Source organism: Trichosurus vulpecula, chromosome 8 (genome assembly GCF_011100635.1).
Source record: "Trichosurus vulpecula isolate mTriVul1 chromosome 8, mTriVul1.pri, whole genome shotgun sequence".
NCBI classification, from domain to species: domain Eukaryota; kingdom Metazoa; phylum Chordata; class Mammalia; order Diprotodontia; family Phalangeridae; genus Trichosurus; species Trichosurus vulpecula.
Genome location: NC_050580.1, coordinates 106,513,744 through 106,528,133, shown reverse-complemented (window position 1 = coordinate 106,528,133; position 14,390 = coordinate 106,513,744). Strand labels below are relative to the sequence as shown.

The 14,390-nt window shown below is 38.8% G+C and overlaps 1 protein-coding gene across 6 annotated transcripts in view; it reads right to left on the bottom strand.

Annotated features, from left to right (window-relative positions):
* SORCS1 (sortilin related VPS10 domain containing receptor 1) overlaps positions 1-14,390 on the bottom strand; it is a 719,989-nt gene that overhangs the window by 674,595 nt on the left and 31,004 nt on the right. The window lies entirely within an intron of this gene.

Sequence of the window (14,390 nt, the reverse complement as noted above, 5' to 3'; positions counted from 1 at the left end):
TGGATAATTCCTGGAGATGAATCATATGTTAAATGGTGAATTAACCTTTCGCCATTTTCAAAACTCTGCCCTGAACCTTCCATTGGAGCCAAAGTTGTCAGCAAATACTTTTAGGGCAGCTGGAAGTAAAGTTAAAGCAATGGCCAAGAATGTTTGACAACTATACACAGAGAATAATGGAAGAGTATTTAGAAACACAGATACATACTGTCTCCTGTAGTACCTTATAGAAGCAAGGACAAGGGGAGAGAAATGAGGCGAAGAGAGAAGGAACAAAAACAGGTCTTGAAACTTCCTGCTAGGATTTGGTTTTCTCTTTTGTATTTTACATTTCTCTAAAGCATCTGTTTCTTCTCCCCTTCAGACTCTTAGATAGTAAAAATTGAGCATTTGTTCCATGAAGAATCATAGAAAAAACTTCTTGGATAGTATGGAACTTCCTATCAAGATTGTGATGTTGTATGTATTATATCTACTGCCCAAGATGCTCACCTGTTCTTTGATATCTCTCTCTCTCTCTCTCTCTCCCTCCCTCCCTCTCTCTCCCTCTCTCTCTCTCTTTCTCTCTCTCTCTCTCCCTCCCTCCCTCTCTCTCTCTCCCTCCCTCCCTCTCTCTCTCTCTCTCTCTCTCTCTCTCTCTCTCTCTCTCTCTCTCATTTGCTCTGTTCTTTTGCCCTTATGCAATTTCTTTTTTCTGACTGTCTAGATTTTTGACCTTTTGACCTTTCTCTTGTTCTGGACTTTGGTACTCATGCCTAATATTGGAGAAGGAAATGGTAAACTACTCTACTATTTTTACCAAGAAAACCTCATAGACAATATGGTCCATAGGGTCATGAAGAGGTGGACATCACTGAACAGCCTCACAGTAATAACAATGCGGGCCCATTATATATACCTCTATACCTGACTCTTCACCTGGCTTTAGGCCTCCAGGTCTGCTTTGATCCCATAGCTCTGGCAATATCTTTCTGACAACTTTCCCCAGACGTATTCCTTATTCTGGATTCCCAGACTTGTCCAATTCTGTGCTCTAGTATTTTATCTTTTACTCAAAATTCAGTCTTGGAATTGATCTTAGTATGGCAGCCTGTCAGACAAGCAAATCCTTATATGTACCATGTAGAATTATGTTGGATTTAGTCTATACCATACAGGGGTCTCACTCTGGATCTTTGTATCTATAACTCTTATCTTCTTCACTTCCAGGTTGATGAATGCCTTCTTTCCATTTTACAGAGGAGCCAGCTGGGCCACAAAAAGATTAATCCTTCCTCTCTTCTTTTTTTTCATCCTTTCCTTCCCATTCTATATCTCTCCCTTCCCTTCACATGCTCCTTCTCCCAAATATACTAACAGATTATGAGCCAAGAATGCAACAGTCAGCCTCTCCAAATTGTCATTTACCAGAAAATTTGGTTGATGATGATGGTATTATTATTATTAATCCCTCACACTTGGATAAGTTTTTTCAGATTACAAAGCACTTTCATATATATTACCTCTTTCTGATGTCTGCTTTCTCCTCAGGAGGCAGGGACCTCAGAAAACCAAGTAAGAGCTCAGCAATTCACCAGTGCAGTGCCTGTTCCTTTAGAATTTCTGATCATTTTATACTGCCAGGCTTTTTAAGGCTACCCATAAGTCAAGCCAAATCAACAAGCATTTATCAAGTGCCTCCTATGTCTCAGGCACTGCTCTAAGGACTGGGGATACAAAGAAAAGCAAAAAATAGTTCTTCTCTTCAAGGAGCTCTGATGGGGGACAATAACATGAAAACAACTATGGACATCCACAATATATATGTATGTATATATTAATGTACATATGTATATATATATATATAAAACATAAAAATACATTTATATAGATGATGATATAGCCACAGATATAGACATAGATGATGATATGTAGGTATAGGTATAGATATAGGTATAAATGATAGATATAAAGGATAAATTGGGACATTATCTCAAGACAGAAAGCACTAACATTGAGGAGAACTGGGAAGGACTTCTTATAGAAGGTGGTACTTTAGCTGAGATTTCAAGGAAGTCAGGAGATAGAAGTAAGGAAAGAGAACATTCCAGGCAACGAGGGACAGCCAGTGAAAATGGCCAGTCAGGAGATGGAGTGCGATATCTGAAGAACATCAAAGAAGCCAATGTCACTGGATCAAGAAGCACATAGGAGGTGGGGGTATGGGGTATAAGGTATAAAAAACCTGGAAAGGCAGGTGTGGGTCAAGTTATGAAGCGATTTAAAAGACAAATAGGATTTATATTTGATCCTAGAGTCATCTGAAGGATGCAAAATGAGGAGGAATAAGGAGGAAGTTCTTTGCAAATGGTCTTGATATTTACTGTGAAGTAGAAGACAAGGTTCTCATCTGAAATGGCTGGGGGAGGGGAAGCATGGGAGGTTTGAAGAAGGCTTAAAAGGTTTGTGAAAGCCTCAAGGGTGAGTGAAATAGTGAATCAATCAATTAGAGAGGTATAAAAGCATTGCCTTGCTGCAGTGAAGGCCCACCTAAAATTACATTAAAGTGCAGTTGACTCAATCAGCAGTTTCATGATTTTCTACAGCTTTGTTCTGCAGCATATGCATAGTGGGAGTAGTCCAAGACTGTGGATAGGCAGGTTAAGATCAGTGAGAAAATAAGAGGTTATCTTCCTTGTCATTCATTTGAATGGTGGGAAAGGTAAAACCAGTCTACATTCATTCTTTTCTCCTCTTCAAAAGAAGTGCATAGTATAAAGTTCACATCTTTGATACTGGTTCATCAAAGGGTCAAGGAGGGGAACCAAGGAGAGTATAACCATTTCAGGAGTGGGAAAGAATTGAGGGATAAAGGGAGTAGAGATCAGGTTGAAAAGCAGTATTAACCCCATTCTGTGTGCAAAGGTGCCCTACTTAGAGATAGAGGAGACAAAGCTGAGGGAAGATAGGATCCCTTACCCTTGGGGAGCTTACAGGCTTGTAAGGAGATATCTGAGGGGCCTTCACTTCTCTGCACAACCTACTTGAATCTTATGCATCTTTCAAGGCCTAGCTCAAATCTCCCTTCTCCATGAAGCTTTCTTCAACCATTCAACCCATGTCCACCTCTCCCTTCTCTGGGCTGCTACTGAACTTATTTCCAGTACCGCATTGTTTGCACTATCTTTCATAAGTTATTGTTTTGGTTTTTTTTGGGGGGGAGGGGTTCCCCTATGACACTGAAAACTCCCCGAAATCAGGAATCCTATCTTGCCTCTTTTTGACATTCTCATCAGCAGCCTGCACTCTTTACCACTGTAGTTGTTTCTAGACAATTCCTCCTGGGTCATTTGATTCACTTCATCTACAAGGAATTAAGAAGTGATTACCAACAAAGCCCTATACTAGGTGCTTAATTAATGATAACAGCTAACATTTATGTAGGGCTTTAAGGATTAGAAAGTACTTCCTATGAATTATCTCAATTGATCCTCCCAACTCTGTCAGGTAGGAACCCCAGGGATTATTGGTCCCATTTTACAGATGAGGAAACTTGCATTCAGAGAGTTTAATTGGATTGCAAAAAATCACAAAATTTATATCAGAAGTGAGATACAAATCTATGTCCATCCTGATTCCAATTCCAGGGTATTCTACAACCCTTTTCTTTCTTCCCCCCATTCCTCAGAATGATTATTTAGAAATTATTTGTGAGATCCCTGAGGAATTTAAACTACTTTACAGTAAAAACCACTTTCAAGCACCACTCTAACAATCATTCCATTCAAACAGTCAGCCACTGTGTTCATCACAAATGATTATCTATTTTTAAAACATTTATAATATTCCCAAGCTTAATACTCCCATAAGTTTTGTTTATGTAACTTATTTAATTTATCCCATTACATTCACATACATTTTAAAGGAAAAATCATGATGAACACATTTTTATGCAGTTTATTCTGCCTCTAACCCATATAACCTATTTAGCAATTTTTTTCCGCTCTGAAAAAGGAATCAGGGAGCTTTCTCTAAATAGGCAAACCTGGTCTCTGCCAAGGCAGATGAAAGGTTAAATACAAGAAGGGGTATTTTCCTTGCTGTGTGTTTGGATGGTGGGAAAGGAAGAGCTTCTCTCTTTGTACACAGGTTGGTCACCACTGCCTCTCTACTAGACTAGATTTCCTTCCTGTTTCTCTGGGAAGAAGGTTCAGGTCGGTGCCTCAAAGCAACAACAACCCTATGGGAAGATACAAACTTCAAGCTGGGGCCTAGTCCTTTTCTTGAACCAAAAGCACATAAGCCTCAAACCTGAAGCTTGGAGGAGAAAAAAATCCTAAGTGGAAATCATCTTTCAGTCACTCACAAATCACTTCCTTTCCCTCCTCCCTTATAAAGAGACAGTCTTATATAATGCAGCCTTTCACAACAAACACAGAGGAATTCTTGAAGGAAGAGAGAAATGTTAGCAGATCTAGACTCTAATTAACTTTGCTACCAATTGCTATATAATAGAGGCTGAGTCACTACTTACAAAGACAGATGAAGATTGCCAGAGGTGGCAGGGTACCCAGGCACAGATGCCTACATAATTTTCCCATTTGGAATTGATGGGTACATGGCAGGGTAGAAAAGAGAAGAAATTTTATGTGTAAACATAATATTCCAAGTGTACTGCACCCCCCAAAAAAGGCCAAATATAAGGGATTTAAAGAAATATAGGAAGACTTGTTTGAAGAGATGCAGAAGAAAGAAAGTAAAACAGATACTCGATGACTACAATAACATGAATAATAATACTAATATATGTAAAGCAATTGGTGCAGTGTCTGGTACACAGTAGGCAATTAATAAATGCTTTCCTCCCTTACTAAGTCAGTAGTACTCTGATTAATTTTACTAAACCATCTTTGTTCTGGAAAAGTGATGCTAAAACATACATCCCTCCTCTCCACAGAAAGGTGGAAAACTGCAGATGCAAAACGAAATATATTCTGTCAGAAAATGTTAGTGTTTCTATTAGTTTTGTTTAAATAGTTTTCTTTGTAAAAAAAAGTGGGCTGGGGGGAGGTCCATTTGGGAAATGGAAAAATGACTGGTGTAAAAAATAAAATAAAAATTTAACATTTAATCAAATGTAGTATGTTTCCCTAAAATGTTGTTAGGTAACTCAACCTTTTTATTTATTTATTACCACTGACAAATCCCTCCCCCTCTTGAATTACTAAGGATTTACATGAAATCTGCACTTCTAACTCCATAGGTAGAAGGAATCAACTTCCCTGAGATGAAGGAGTGACCAGATATTTGCAGGAAGCCTAGTACTGTGTTAAGAGAACTGTACTGTCCACTAGGAGATGTGAGTTCAAATCTAAGACCTGCCACTATCTTTGTGACTTTGAGCAAGTCCCATTTCCTCCACAAATCTCACTTTGCCTCACGCGTAAAATAAGACAATTATCTTAAATGATCCACATGGCCCCTTCTAGATCTGAGATTCAATGATCAAAGCTTGAAAAGGTGCAATGCGAGCAGTAAATATTTACATAAAGGGAGACAATTTTTGGAAATATAATAATATTTATGGAACTGTGGTTTTCTTAACATTCACAGCAGGAAAAGCATGTCCTATATAAGTTAAGTATCACCTTGCATTAAAAAAAAAAGTATTAGAAGAGTTGTCAACACTTGGATTCCATCCACCAAAGGAGAGAGAGAGAGAGAGAGATCCAGACAACTGTGGGACAAAATAGAACATTAATTTGTGAAATGAACAGAAGTCTGAGGACAAATATTGAAAGGATAGCAATTAGATTTACTTGCCTACCCCAAGTTTACCAGGGAAGGTTGGAGCTCATTATAGAAGGCATGTGACATAGAAGATCCATTAGGAGCCACCTAATAGCTCTGTTATAAGAATATAAGATTTATCACTGAGATTAACCACAAAGAAACCTGATCACTAACCTTTATCAACAAGTTTCCAGAAAGGATCTATAATGATTTTATTTCCTTATTCTGCCCATATCACTTGTGTGTCTGTATACACACATATAAACACGCATATGTACATGTGTATATGTACATATACATGTATGTGTACATATGTATGTACTGTATGTCTATATAGGTGTCTATATTTTTGCTGTTTTGTTGCTGTTGTCATCTTTTAATCCTTATTAAAATTACCTGTACTTGCAGTGGACCAAGATGAACATAGGTGATTTTTAAAATCAAAAGCAATCTGATGCACTGGATAAGAGAATAAGAGCAAACAGAGGAGAAATACAGATATTGCCTATGGTTGTTATAGCAACACAGAAGGGTATCCTGGTCTCTCCTTTCTCCCTGATCCTATTTTCAGATAAATAACCTCCAGTTTATCTTTTAAGTTGTTATTTTTTTTGTTTTGTTTTGTTTTTAAAGATGAAAGAAAACCTTGGCACCTTTTAGCAGCAATAGCTACATGGACTTGGGGGGGAATGCAAACAAAAAAGACGAAAAGCAGAAAAAAAAATGCAAACTAGTTGGGAAGGGAAATAGTTGCTAAAGTATAGATCAATCCCTACTACCCAGAAACCTCTTTTTACAAAGCTTAGGGGAACATTTTTCCTTGGAGAGCTTTCATACAGGTATTTTAAACACCATGTACACCAAAGCAAGGGGAAAAAACTAACATCGTTATGCAAGTGATCTCCCTGAAATCCTGAAAATTGAGCAGAGAATGAGAATAAAACATGAACAATAAATCTTTATTTTTCCATGCCAAGCTAAGGTTACACACAGCATGCAGCTAAAAGCAAAATGAAGCAGGTTTAGACTGGAGTCGGATCTTCAAAGAGGTAGGTTTTGCCAGACAAATTTGGGGCCATAATTGACTGCATTGGTAGCATACGAAATACACTTCAGTGTCAGACTGCAAATCTAAAAGCACTATATAAATGTCAGCTGTCATCATTATTATTATTATCATTACCCCATGGCTTTAGAGATAGATCATTTTAGCTTTAGAAAATCACAGGATCAAAGACTTTGACAGTTATAAGGGACCTTGAAGGTTCTTTAGTCGAACTCCCTCGTTTTCATAAAAAGGGAAATCGTGGCTCAGATAGATGGCATAGCTGGCCCAAGGTCATACAGCTAGCTAATTAATTGCAAATCTTGAACTGGAACTCAAGCCTCTTAGCTCCCAGTTCAGGGCAGTGACTCCTCCTCTTTTTTCTATCACACTGAGTTGTCTTTTTAGAAAAGAAAACTGGATGGAATCTCTACTAAAGTAGTAGGCTATTTTAGTACATACTTCACCCACCACTGTGCCCCAAATCCTTCTTAGTTTCACTTTGGGTGCTAGGCTAGGAAGACTAGCAACTTTCATCTGCCAATATTTGGGGATGATATATTTTCCTATTATTGGGCTCTTCTCTGTGCTATGCAACATAGACTTGTAACCATGTCCTAGTCACTCGACCAAAATCCATCCTAACTATTCTGTTTTAGAAGTGATCAATGCTATTTCTGGAGCCAGAACATTAATGATTTTGTTAGCTTTTCGGGCCATCCATAGCTGTCTCAACCTTGTAAACTCCTGTAGTCCCTTGCCTAATTTCTGCCCTGATTTTTTTTTTTTTAGTTCTCACTCCAAACCTCAGCCATCACTCCCCTAACTTGTGAGTTGTTGGGACAAGATGAGATTTTTTCAAGTATTTAAAAAGATAACTTGTGCAAAAAGAATGAGATTTGCTTTATTTCTTTCACCACTCCTTTCCCCCCCTTCCTCCCTCCCAGCCCCCCACCCTGCCACTGCCCCAACGTGGGCAAAAGAGCAAGCTGTATATAGTGGCAGATTTGGTCTCAGTATTAGGAAAGACTTTCTAACAATCTGAGCAATCCAAAAGTTGAATGGCTTGCCTCATAGGTAGGGACCTTCCCTTGAATGGAAATCTTCAAGCAGAGACTGGATGACCACTTTTCATCCATGTTATAAAGGAGTTTCCTGCTAGAGTACAGGTAGGACAAGATGACCTCTGAGGTCCCTTCCAACTCTTAGAGTCCATGATTAGGTGAAACCACATTTTCTCAGGAGAACCAAAAGGTGTTGGAACATGCTTGAGGTGTATTTTGAAGGCAGCAAATTAGCACCAGGGTAGTCACAGTGGTTTCTGCTTCTCTGGCCACATCACAGTCCCATGATGTCCACCTGGTATTTGGAATACAAGGAGTTAGTTTTGCCTGTGTGTATACCTCAACGGGAAGGATCTCTAAGGAGACAACACTGATTTTACCTGTCCTTAAAGTGTAGAATTTAGCAAGGAATAACACCTGGAGGAGTTAAGATCACTATAGAGAACTGCCCATAAAGGCTCCATTCTTCCAGGCTGGGGCTAATCTGAGTGTTCCCTTTAGGCACTTTCTTCTGTCTCATCTAAGTCGGAGAGCTAATGCTTGCTTTATACAAATCTGTTGATGGATAACTAATGGATGTCCTTTCACATATGCAAAGTACATGTAAAATAAAAAGAAAACAAACAAAAACATTGAGATTTTGGTAGTCTCATTTAGATATCTCCTTCCCTCCTATTGTTTCATGATCCCAGTTTATACCTAGGTCCTGACAGCATTGGTTATGAAGGCAAGTCCACTGACCTCACTGTTTCATGATTAGCTTAGTAAAGTATGTTTTAATAGAAAGAAGCACGAAGATTTCCAATTGTTTGAATCCTGGTTTTGCTCCTTCTTATCTATGGTCCATGGGCAAGGTATTTCCCCTGTCTTGGCCTCAGTTTCCTCACTTGTAAGCTAAAGGGGTCTGCTAGATGATCTCCAAGATCTCATGCAGCTCTAAATTCTGTGTTTGCATAGGATAGCTCTGTAATCTCACTACTCTGGGACCATTCTCTTTCATGCAAGATGTGGCTCTGCCTGAGACAGAAACCCCTCCCCTGCCAAACACAAGAGGATAAACAAAATCCATCTCCCTTGGCAAAGTTTCTCCAATCTAATTTGTGTAATTACCTATCTCCCTAATGATGTGCTTGTTTACAGATTAAAGCTATGAATCTAAGCATGGAAATAAGATTAAATCTGATGAATCAAATCCCCATTAGCTTGAATCATCTGGATTTTTTTTCTTTCATTTATTTTTAAGAGATTCCTTTGGTACTAGTTAGAAGGGAAGGTTTTCAAAATGTTGGTTTTGGAAAGGAAATGTGTGTATATTGAAAAAAAATAATGGAATAAGGAACAGAAATGCAACTAGTCCCATCCCCTACCCAACACACCTCTTCTATTTTTTTTTCCCATGGCTGCAAACTTCCTAGATTAGAAGGCTCTACACCAGCATTGTCTGAAAACATTCCCATTACTGTTTGATGCATCTAAGTCCATTCCAAACCTAATAAGGATACCGCCACCTAGACCTCATGGTCTGGCCCCGCAATCGATCTGTGACTCAGCAGTCTGATCCGAGCAGAGCCTCAGGGAAACTAATAAGCAAAAAGAGAAGCGACCTTCAAAGCCCAGCAAGACCAGCATACAGAGGCCGCAGGAAAAAACCAAAAACCAAAAAACAAAAAAACAAAACAGAAGCACTCTGAAGAAATAGAGGAGGGCAACTGGTTCATTCAATGCTAAAAAGAGGGCATTGCTCACTCCCCCCTCCCCGATCCTTCCTCCACTTTGCCACGTCTCCCTCCCTTCCAGTCTCTACCATCCAAACCCTGGGGAATTCCGCATTCCAGATCCATTATAAGTAGCATTTAAACTTCCTCTATTTCAAATCATTTCAACTGATTAGCTAGAGCTTTTATATAAATCCACGTAATTGCAAAGACACTATATGCCTTGGAGTCCAACTTTGAAAATATGATAGAAAGCTACTATAATGGAATCTTCTAACTAAATACAATAATGCCAGCTGTAGAATTGCTCATATATTTCAACCTGTTTAACATGTTCCTTGAAGGCAGGGACCAAATAAGGATTCCATTTTTGTAGCTCTCTCAGTTCTAGGCACAGTGTTGGGGACATAGAAGGCAATCCCTGAATGTCTGTTGAACAAAATCTAAATATCATTGTACGTGTTCCAATGTGCAGGTATGCATGATATGTCTTTGCATAGAATAATTCAACTAAGGTCCCAATATAAAGTCAATGGAGTTATGTGCCCCAGAGCAACCACAATTTTCCCCTATGAGATGCAGTCCAGGGATTGACTGACTCTTGAATTCATTCATTCAAACAACATTTGCTAAGGGCTTACAATATACTGAGCATTGTGCTAAGCACTAGGTGAGATCCCAAGATAATGAAGCTAAACTATTGCCCTCTTACTATCTAGCACATCAATGAGAAATCACTAACAGATTATAAAAGGTGCAAAGTATCATGTGAGCTGAAGAAAGATCATTTCTAAGCAAGAGGATCAGGGCAGGCTTACTGGAGGAAGGAGAATTGGAGTTGTGCCTCAAAGGTTGAGAGAATTCCACAAGACGGATTTGGGGCGGAGGGGAAAAGAAGAAAAAGATGGACAGGATTATGTATATTTCCTTAATTGCATGTTCGCAATGACAAAAGCCATAAAAATCCCAACTCCTCATTTCCTAATACAGGGAGTGGGGCAAGGAAAAAGTGTTTATAGTACTTAATATGTGCTAGTGACTGTGATAATTTTCTGATCCTTACAACAACCCTGCAAAATAGGTGCTATATTATTATCCTAATTTTATAGTTGGGGAAACTGAGGCACACAGCACTTAAGTGATTTGTCCAGAGTGACCCAGCTAGTAAGTGTCTGAGGCTGCATTTGAACTCGGGTCTTCTTGATTCCAGACCCAGTAATTTATTAACTGAACCACCAGCTGACTCCAATACAAGCTTATTTCATGTAAGTAATCACTCCATGGTCCTATTTTTTGTTATTGTACTCCCTTTAATATTTGTAATTCTTTGCATCTTCAAACAAACAAATCTTCAATTTTATTGAATTATGTCCCATAAGTCTGAACTAAAAGTTCTGAGTACATTCCCTTGAAAGCTTGTACCAGTGTTTATTAAGGTACATACACTCTATACAAGGTCTAATTTTTTTTTTTGCATATTCATCAATGTGAATCTTTTTAAAGCTCTAACAGGGGCAGAGAAAAAAAAATATCTAGACCTCTTTCCTTCAAATTGGAAATACAGTTAAACATACCTCCAATTTTATGCCAAATTATTTGGAAGGAACTTGACACCTATAATCACCCAAAGCATATAGCATTATAATTGTTTCAAATAAATACCCTCATGGCACAGAAAATCCACAGAAAGTTTTACCTCTAAAAAAAATATTCCGAGAATATGCCCCCTCCAAAAAATGTCCTTTAAATGATGGTGAGTTGAACACACCTAAAATAAATGACCAGGTGAACATAAAAAGGATGCAGAGGTGAAGAAGAGAAAAAATACAACATCAAACCCCTTCCAATTCCAAAGTTAGGTAGCCATTTAATACTTAGAAGGCTAGAATGGCCAAGTTGGAAGGGTACTAGAGATCATCTGGTCCAAAACCCTTACTTGAGAGATGGAGAAAACAAGAAGCCTATTGCACTGGTCAGGTAAGGATGGGCATGACCCCACAAATAACTCACAAGTGTCACATCTAAGCAGTGTATATTGCAGTTTTCCTAATCAAGTGCGTAAATGGGTGGTGGTGAGGGAAGCTTAAACAAACTCTTTTACATTTCCTCTAAGGGCCCACTGCCAATTTGCTTCCCATCCCTGGGCCAAAGCAAGCTGCAAATGTATGCAGCATGCCTAATGACAATTATTAGACGATTTTTTTTTTTTTCTGAAAGAGGTAGTTATATAACATGGGCTTACTCTGGGACGGTGCTTGGGCCATTTACTCAATATGGCTCCAGCCTCTTTATTATATAATAAAAGATGGAAATATCTTTTTTTTATTGTTTGTGTATAACATGGAAATCCTAAGCCCAGAAGACAGAGATCCCTGAGGTTCTCAGTACAACTGGGTTTATTTTAAAGAATAGATTTTGTTTCCCTTTGATCATGGCTCCTGCTGTATTGAGCTTTATGCTAGAATTGGATTTAATTTGATAAGTATTTCTTAATTTATTAAGCACCTACTCTGTACAATGAACTAAAGAGAAGAGAGAGAAAGAAAGAGAAAGAAAAGAAACAGAGAAAAATTAAAGGAGTTTTGTGACAACCTTTATTTTCCTTCACTTGCTTTCATATGTCTAAACCTTCCTCACTTCCTAGGATATACCTCGGAAGTTGGGCAGAAATCACAAAGAGTATACCTCATTTTCCCAACATAAAGATGGGAAAAAGGCATGAGGCTGAAGGAGAGATGTTTAAGCATGATAGGCAAAACACTAGGGTTCTGGGGTGGGAGGTATGGAAACAAGGTCATAGAGGAAGTTTGGGGAGTTTATATGTGATTATCCAAATCTGAAATGGGTCAGTGGGGGCCTAATCACTTTGATGTACAGCTCTGCTCAGAAACCTGAAACCATCAACAATAATGATACTGAGCTATAAGCTTCCCAGCAGGGCAAGAATTGTGCCCTGATTTTCTCCGTATGCCCCAGAGCGCCACACACATAATAGGCAATGTGGTGTAGTAGAAAGGGTGTTGACTTGGAGGACAGGTCAATGTTTTTGTTTTTGTTTTTTAATTAAATGCTTTTTACATGAAGGTCCTTTATTAGGTACTGAAGAAATTTAAAAACAAACTGAAAAATGGTCCCTGCCATCAAGGAGTCTACAGTCTATTGGGGAAACACAATATATAAACAGATAAGTGTGTATAAACATATATATATATATATATATATATATATATATATATATATATATACACACACATATGTGTGTGTTTGTACATATATATGTTTGTACATATACATGTTATTTAGGCTTAAAACTACACTAAGACTTTTGGGACACCCTCCATGTACATATGTGTATGTGTATATGTATATGTATACACACACACTAATTTCATAAGAGAGAAGGCACCAACAGGGGAATCAGGCAAGACTTTCTGTGTGAGAAAGCAGCACATAAGCCTTGAAAGAAGCTAGGGATTCTAAAAGAGAGCGATGAGAAAGGAATGCATCACAAACATTGGGGACAGCCTGTGCAAAATCACAAGTAGGGGACTGAATGCTGAGCAGGGAATCAAGAGAAATGTGAATGTGAATCTTGATCTCATGGTTAAAAAAAAAACCCTGTTAGACACAAAAGGGACGTAAGACTCTGAACTCACCCAATCTTGCCTTATCTCAAAGGCAAGCAGGGTTGGGCCAGGTTAGTACTTTGATAAGGATATCACATGGTAATACTTGGTGCTATAGATTTAAAAAGAAAGAGAAGAAGCCTGACATTGTAGATCCAGGACCTGCCTTGGAGTCAGGAAGTCCTGGATTCAAGTCCAACCTTTGACACACACTGGCTATGTGACTCTAGGCAACTCACTGATCTCTCTCAGCACTCTGGTCCCTCTCTAAGATTATAAATTGCTGAGAATATGATGATGATCTACTGGTGAAGGGAGCTTCCTTGCCAGGAAGTTACCTATACCAATGAAATCACAAAATCTGTTTCATCCCATTAGAGACAACATATACCTATGAAATAAACAAGCATCTGTTATGTGTGTTATGTGTGTATACACACACACACACACACACACACACACACATTTCAGCTATAGTACTGGGAATACTAAGGTGTAAGCATAAGCAAAGTGGATTTTTGTCAGTATTTTTTGGAATTTGGTTTTCCAGAATCTACAGCCATAACAATCTCTTGTCCCCAGCTGTTAGATATGAGTTCTATGGTTCAAAACATCTCCACCATGACTGTGTAGATTGTAAGGGCTGGGTGTTGCCTCTTTAGATTGTAAAGGTCACCCTTGGAGGGATGGAGTGCAAGTATGAAGTAGGTGGGCACTGGTCAGTGAGTGGGGAACCTTTAGGGTTGAAACGCACAAGCTAGGATGATGTATATGTCTTAATCGGCCCCCATCAAGGCTTGGGAGGAATCTGTGTTTGCCCAACATGCCCCCATTGAGGCTTGAGGGGATTTAGAGGAATGCACAAGTTGTGCCTGTCTTGATTGGCCCCATCAAGACATGTGCGGAGTTCTCCTCAACTCCTGAGAGAACAGTGATTAGGGAATGCTGTAGGAGTTGGTGCTCAGCAACCCTTGTGAGAAGGTTAGATAGAATAAAGCTTGCATTGTTTAATTGTTAACCCCTTTGAAGCTGTCTTTCCTTTATAAAAGCAGATCAAAGAACCTGTGCTACCAGGCCATCCTGGGTGTGCTAGGGTGCTTGCTAATATATAAGATATAAATCACTACCTGTGCCCTTATTAAAGGATCAATCAACAAGCATTTACCAA